Below are 6,710 nucleotides of genomic sequence, written 5' to 3'. Positions count from 1 at the left end.
ACCATCACTAGTGCTTTTTCTATCATCCACGCTTCCTGCCCAATCTGCATCTGTGTATGCATGAAGTGTAAGATCTGTGTCCCTAGGATACCATAAGCCAAAATTTTGAGTTCCTTGAAGATATTTGAAGATCCTTTTGACTGCCTACAGGTGTGATTCCTTTGGATTTGCTTGGAATCTTCCAATTATTCCCACTGCATGAATGATGTCTGGTCAAGTACCTGTTAGATAGAGCAGACTACCAATCATGGATCTATAGGTTGGTTGATGTAACGCTGTTGAGTCATCATTTGCGCTGAGGCTACATCCTGTTACCATAGTGGTACATACTGGTTTAGAATATTTCTTCAAGATCTACTTGAGGTACTTGGTTTGTGATAGAAAGATATCATCTTTATTTTGTTGAACTTGTAAACCAAGAAAATATGTGAGCTCACCAAGCAAGGACATTTCAAATTCTTTCTACATTACCAAAGCAAAGTTGTGACTCATGGATTCTTCATTGCTACCAAAAATGATATCATCAACATACACAACAAGTATTAGCAATTTATCATTGTCAATTTTTATATATAAATTGCTATCAGCTGATCCTTTTGAAAAACCTTGTTGATGAAGATATTTGTCAAGACGATAATACCAGGCCCTTGGAGCTTGTTTTAGACCATAGAGAGCCTTTCTGAGTCTGCATACAAGTTTTGGATAATTTCCAAGGATGAATCTATCTGGTTGCTCAATATATACTTCTTCTTCTAGATCTCCATTAAGAAAGGCAGATTTCACATCCATTTGATATACTTTGAACTTCTGAAAGCTAGAAAGAGCAAGGAACATTCTTATGGCTTCAAGTCTAGCAACAGGTGCAAAAGTTTCTTCAAAGTCTATACCTTTTTGTTGAGCATACCCTTTACAGATAAGTCCGGCCTTGTTTCTAATTACTTCTCCATTTTCGTTCAGCTTATTTTTGAATATCCATTTGGTTCCTATGACATTCTTATCATGAGGTCTAAGAACTAATTCCCAAGTATTATTCTTTTCAATTTGCTCAAGATCTTCATTCATAGCCTTGACCCAACATTCATCTTTGCATGCTTCATGTATGTTTTGCAGTTCGATGGAGGAAAGAAATGCTAGATAGCTTGAAGCTTTTGTAATAGTTCTTCTTGCCTGCACACCTATCTCTTTCTGTCCCAAAATTTGAGTCTTTGGATGATTTTTTCTGAACATATCTGGATGGAGTCTTTTCTTCTACCGTTATTTGCTCTTCTGGTGCTTCATTGGTTTCTTCTTCTTAAGCATTAGTTTGATTTGATGTGGAAGGATAATCCTCATCTTCTTCCCACTCTTCAGTTTTTACTTGTTTTGGATTTTCGCCTGCTTCATCAACCACAACATCAATATTTTCAACAATTTTCCCAAGTCTTTTATTATAACACTTGTATCCTTTACTTCGGGAATAGTAACCAAGGAGAATGCCTTCATCTGCTCTAGGTTCAAACTTGTCAAGTTTTTCATCAGTCCTTTTGATATAACATTTGCTTCCGAAAACTTTGAAGTATTTTACAGTAGGAGTCTTACCATACCAAAGTTCATGAGTATTTTGAGTGCTGTTTACCCGAACATTCGTTTTGTTGAGAATAATGATAGCAGCAAATGCAACTTTACCCCAAAAGGGTGTAGGAGTTCCAGACTCATCTAGCATAGCACGAGCCATTTGTTGAATAGTTATGTTCATCCTTTCTACCACTCCATTTTGCTGAGGAGTCCTTGCGGTAGAGAATTCCCTTCTTATTCCATGTTCTTCACAGAAGTTGAAGAATTCATCCGAGGTAAATTCCCCTCCTCGATCAGATCTGAGACATTTGATTTTGCGATCTGATTCATTTTCAACCAAAGCTTTGAAGGCTTTGAACTTTTCAAATGCTTCGTCTTTATGCTTTAGAAGTCTTATCCAACACATTCTGGAAAAGTCGTCAATGAACAATATAAAATATTCTTCTCCACGAGGTGAATTTTTCCTTGATGGACCACATAAATCAGTATGGACAAGTTCAAGCGGCTTACTAGCTGATCCTTCTTTCTCAAGGAAATGTGTTCTGGTTTGCTTACCAAATTGACATGATTTGCATATTGTATTTTTTGGAATTCTGATGTCAGGAAGATCGCGTACAGCTTGGAATTTGCATGCTTTCCTTATTTGAGGGAAGCTTAGATGCCCCAATCTTCTGTGCCATAGCTAGTGTTCATCATTTTTGCTTAGATAGCATTGTTGTTGTCCTCCCTTGAGTATGTATAAATTATTTGGAGTTCTTATGCCTTTGATCACTGTTTCTCTTGTATCAAGCTCACGAACAACACATCCATTTGATCGAAATACTACCTCATTTCCTTGATCACACATTTGACTAACACTCAATAGATTATGCTTTAAACCATCAACATACATAACATTCCCAGCTTTGACCTTTTCTTTTAAGAGAACAAAGCCTTTACCTTTTATGATTGCAGGGGTGTCATTTCCAAATGAGACCTTCCTTTCCTTTTCTAAGGCACTATATGACTGAAGTTTTTCTTTATCACCTGTCATGTGTTTCGAGCATCCACTGTTGATGTACCATTGATTTTCTTGTCCTTCTGCATATAAGGCTATACCACATCTTTTGGTCTGTGGTTCTTTCTTTTTCCGAGTTTTGGAACCCAAGGAATCTTGCTCCTTCTGAGATGTTTGCCGAAATTTACTCCTGCATTCAGAGTCTTCATGACCGAAGTTGTTACAGATAGAGCATTCTATTTCATTTTCAAGAACATAAAAGTTATTGTAGGTCCTTTTTGTGATCCCAGTCACATTCCTTTGATTTCGTGCTTCTCTAGTCATGATGGTCTTGTAAGCAACACATTGAGCAGCTTTGTGTCCAAAGTTATGACATGAAAAACATTGGCCATTAAAGAAATTCCTGCGATTATTGAATCTACTGACCTGATGATTGTAGTTTCCATTGACATTCATTCTTGAAGCAAATTGAGAATGATTTACCTGTGGTTGGTTATAGCTTCTGTTCATCCTTGAAGTAGATTGAACCCGATTTACCTGGTGATCTGCTTTAAGCCTTTGCTGACGATTGTCAACCTATTCATTTCTCCTTGCTGCATCAAGATAGCTTTTGGAGGTTGATGGCTTCTGTGCTTGAGATGGTTCTTCAGTATATCCAAGACCTATCTTTATTAGAGGAGAACGCCGCACTTATATAATTTCATCTAAAGTTTCTGATCCTTTAGCAAACTTAAGATTGAGAAATTTTGTTTTCTCAATTTCTTTTCTTAGACCCACAATTTCACATTCTAACTTTTCATTGTGTTTTTCCCTTTCAGCAAGTTGGAATGTAAGAGTATCTATAATCATACTCTTTTCTTCTAAACAGATTTTAAGTTTAGAAATTTCTTCATAGAGACCATCTTCATCTAAAATATCCAGGAAATCATCATCTTTAAAAGCCATCAGAAGTCTATAATCATTACTATTTTCATCTTCATCACTATTCAATAAACCATCACTATCTTCATGCGTATAGTAGCTCTTCTTATTTACACTTTTTTTTCTATTCCATTTTGCTGATTCCTTACCTTTATCAAGCTTATCTTTGTGAGGACATTTCGCCGCATAATGACCTACTCTTCCACAAGCAATTTTCTATTCCATTTTGCTGATTCCTTACCTTTATCAAGCTTATCTTTGTGAGGACATTTGGCTGCATAATGACCTACTCTTCCACAAGCAAAACATTTGAAAGATAGTTTACCTCTGAATCTTCCAGAACCCTGTTGAAGGTTCTTGACAAAGTTTGATTCTTCTTCACCTTCTGACGCATGTCCTGACTCATTGAGTTCTCCTTTTCTTGAAGCTTTGAATGCGACTTCTCTCATATCTGATGGACCCCCTCTCATTTCGAAAGTAGTTAGGATTCCGTGCAGCTATGACATAGTAATAATATGAAGATTCTTCTTTTCTTCTATGGCAGAAACTTTTGATTCAAACTTAGAAGACAAGGATATTAGAACCTTTTCAACTAAAGTAAGTTATTTTATTTCTTCACCCAAGTTTTTCATGCGATTAACAATCTCATCTATACGTAGGAAATAATTAGCTACACTTTCATCATTGTGCATTTTGAGAGTTTCATATTGAATTCTGAGAGATTGTAGTTTTGCACGTTTTACCTGGTCATCTCCTTCATAGCTTAGAATGATCTTGTCCCATATTTCTTTGGTGGTTTTGAGCTGCATAACCTTGATGAATTCTAATTGTGATAGACTCCCCAATAGAGTATTGACAGCCTTTGCATTTGTTTCATACTGCTTTTTCCCTGCCGTATCTGTAGGAGTTGTTGATGGAAATGTGTATCTTCCTTCCACGATATCCCAAACTTCTATTCCAAGAGATTGAAGATAGTGTATCTTCCTTCCACGATATCCCAAACTTCTATTCCAAGAGATTGAAGATAGGCTATGGTTTTTACCTTCCAATAGACGAAGTTGCTCCCATCAAAGATTGGTGGCCTGATGGATGCCTCTTTTTCATAGTTGCTCATGATAATAGATCTTCTTTCAAGCGATCAAGCTTCTTCTGAAGGACCTGGTCTGATACCAATTGTTAGAAATAACACTGAGAGGGGGGGGTGAATCAGTATTATCAATTTAATAATATTTCATTTCCATAAAAAGATTTATATACACTACTTTGGTTAATGAAATTTGCGTATATACGCAACGATGTTTAGAGCAACAAGCGTACACCTTGTAAACTTATAATTTAGTCAGTTGATCTTTAATCTGTGTATCAGAACCATATAAGCAGTAATAGGTACAGTAAAAAACAAAGCAGACAATCACACACAAGAACACAAGATATAAGGTGGAAACCCAATGTGGGTGAAAACCACCTGCTGCAATTCATCTCTGTCTCTTTCTAATAAGAAACTTCTTTTTACAATATTTCTGTCCTAGTGCATTATTATACCAGCACGCAGGCTTCTACCTGTAGAAGGCTACAACCTTCTCTCATTCTCCATCTTCTCCTGGAAGGGAGCTACAACCCCCTATCTCTTGTACTAGCGGATGTACTAGTACGTAGGTGCTGACCTACAGAAGGCTACAACCTTCTCTTTTCTTCCAAGGACCACGTTTCATAAATTTTCAGACTAAATCCATCAATAGCATCAATTAAACATCAAAATATATCTGCATCAATCAATCTCCCTTGCACTAACCAAAACTGAATCAAACAATCACTTCTCTGAATGCTGTAACCAGAATACAGTAATAGTACCAGAACCCAACTAGAACCCAAAACACTGCAACAGTAAACAGAAGTAACTAAAACATATTTTATGAGACGTACGCTACTTCAATATGTAGAACTTACGTGCATACACTGCTATATGAAGGCAAACCTATGTATACCCTGTTTTTAATTACCAAACCAGCATGTATACGCACCTTTGCTATACTGAACCTACATACAGATCTGTAAAAAGATAATTTACCCTTTTCAACTATTCAGACATCAGTTATATCCAGATCATCAGATTTATAGATCAAGACATGCGCCAAATATAAAAGATCAAAATCACACAAAGATACTTCTTTTCAAGCCTTAAGATCTTGACCCATCAATAGAACTTATCCTTCTTTTAGCGCTCAGGTTCCTCCTTGATTCAGATCCAGCTATGCACCTTAACCCAATCACCAATATTCTAGATCTTACTCTTCATTAGATATTCAATGCTTGAGTGCATTTTCCTAATGATCTCCTCCTCCTTTTATAGTCTTAGGCCTTACTCAATACCATGTTCCAAAACCACTTAAAAAAAACACCTTAGACCAAATACTTGGGGTCAACACTTCGGTCAAGATACCTTGGATCAATACCATGGGTCAAAATACCAAGGACCAAATACCACAGACCAAAACCAAGTTTTCCAACATGTACGCGCTTTTCTTTGCGTGAAAGTGCATGTATACGCATACGCGCCTTCTGGACTTCTAACCCGCGTGTATACGCGGCTTGGTCAAGGGGAACCTGTGTATATCTCTTTTCCTTCATTCTGAAAGCCTGAACTATGATCTGTCATTTGAGTGAGTTGCCATCAGGGACAATACCTGTGTCATAGTGCCAAACCTGTGTCATAATGCCAACAATATTTTGGAAAACTCTTTTAAGAAAAAACCCAACTAGAAGGTGAAGTTGCTCTACTCTCTTTCTTTGAATAGAAAATGACTATGAGTACAAAGAAGTAATGCATGTGGCCCTTGAGCTACTATAATGCACAAATCTTCATCGCGTGCTCTCTCCCTATCTCTCTCGATTACTCTGCTCATCTATGGAACAAGTGCACTAAAAAATAATGGAAGCCCTTTTTCTCCTAGTGGTTTGTTATAACACAACCCGATAACCTACTATTAGTTAAGTTTGACTCTCTCAACATTTAACCAGAGCTACAATATGGAGCCTTCTAAAGTCTTCTTGATCATAATCATGTGACTAGTCCCATTTCTATGAATAATGGGGGTTGATGTGGCATCATCTTGAATTATGGTGGTCAAAACATGAAGGTCAACTTTCGAGTGGCATAACTTTTGCATACAGACTTTGATTGAGACGATTCTTGTGTCATTGGAAATGTTTATGTGTAGAATAGGAAAAAATGATGCAA

The sequence above is a fragment of the Pinus tabuliformis genome, chromosome 9 (genome assembly GCF_031772625.1).
Source record: "Pinus tabuliformis cultivar Carrire ecotype Pingquan chromosome 9, CPIR1, whole genome shotgun sequence".
Lineage (NCBI taxonomy): Eukaryota > Viridiplantae > Streptophyta > Pinopsida > Pinales > Pinaceae > Pinus > Pinus tabuliformis.
Note: the sequence above shows the minus strand (reverse complement) of the source record.